The sequence below is a fragment of the Octodon degus genome, unplaced genomic scaffold (genome assembly GCF_000260255.1).
Source record: "Octodon degus isolate 3935 unplaced genomic scaffold, OctDeg1.0 scaffold00150, whole genome shotgun sequence".
NCBI classification, from domain to species: domain Eukaryota; kingdom Metazoa; phylum Chordata; class Mammalia; order Rodentia; family Octodontidae; genus Octodon; species Octodon degus.
The window spans coordinates 2,384,149-2,385,722 of NW_004524726.1; positions in this window are offsets into that span (position 1 = coordinate 2,384,149).

Here is a 1,574-nt window from a genome sequence, read left to right on the forward strand (position 1 = left end):
GTTGTTTATTTCCTGTTTCAATGTACTGTGTTTAGATAATGAGCATGGGATAATTTCTGCTTTCTTGCATATAATTAAGCATGACCTATGAACTAGTATGTGGTCTATTTTAGAAAATGACTCATGTGAAGCTAAAAAGAATGTGTATTCTGCTGTGTTTGGGTGAAACACTCTTTATATGTACACCAAGTCCATTTGTTCCAAGTTCGGGTTCAGTTCTCCTACATCCTTGCTAATTTTTTGTCTAGTTGACTTATCTTTTTTTGATAAGGGGGATTAAGTCCTCCTGTTAAGAATGTGGCATTGGATATTAAATTTTTCATGTCCATTAAGATTTGTCTCATATAGTTGGGTGCTCCCATATTTGGTCAGTATATAATTATGAGTATTTTCCCCTAATCAGTACATGGTGTCCTTTTTCATTTTGTTTGATCATTCTTGGTTTAAAGTTGAGATTGTCTGAGAACAGGATTGCTACTCCTGCTTTTTCTGAGGTTCTAGGGAATGTAGTATTGTTTCCATCCTTTGACTGTCAGCCTATGAATTTCTTTATGAGTTTTTTTTTTGTGCATACAGCATTTTGTTTGTTTCCTAATCCACTGTGCCAGTCTATTTCTTTTAATTGGTGAACTGAGTCCATTTACTTTGTTGGTTATAACTGAGATGCATTGACTTATCATTGACATGTTATTTACCTGCTGTTGTTTACTCCTTTTTCGCCTTTGTTTAACTGTTTGTCCTAGTTAATGGATTCCTTTTGTTCTCATTCCTGGAATTCTGATCATTTTGGTACCTCTCTGGAACATGTTTCAGTAGTCTGTGAAGAGTTGATTTTGTCATCATGAGATTCTTTAGTTGTTCTTTGTCATGGAAGTATTTCACTTCTCCATCAAACTTAAAAGAGTTTTGCAGGGTATAGTAGTCTGGGCTGGAATTTGTTTTCATAGAGGACTTGAAGTACTCTGCTCCATGTTCTTCTTGCCTGCATGGTTTGTGAAGAGAAGTCGACCATTATTCTGATGGGTTTTCCTATAAATGTGATCTGTTTCTTTAGTGGCTTTCAGTATATTGTTGTGTTTCTAGAATCTTTACTATTATATGTCTCTGTGTGTTTTTAATTGCCTTGATATTATTTGGATTTCTGTATGCTTCGGTTACCTGAATGTCAGATTGTTTCCCCATATTTGGGAAATGTTTTGCTATTACTTCAGCCAATATTATTTTATATCATTTGTATTAACTCCTTTTTTCTCACTGACACCTATTAGTCTCATGTTGTTCATCTTTACATTGTCTTGAAGGTGATGAATTACTTTTCTCTGCATCCTTGTTGTTGTTAAGAGATCTTTTCTTACCTTTTCACTAGGTATAAGAGCATCTTCAGGATTTGAAATTTTATCTTCACTTTCGCTCAATCGGTTTTGCAAGCTTGTGATTCAGATTTTAAGTTCCTCTATATCTCTCTGAATCTGTTTCACACAATCTATTTCTTTTGTATATTGCTCATTGAAGGATTCCATTGTTTTTCTAATCTGTGCTATTTTTTTATCAGTATCTTCTTGAAAAACAGTTAT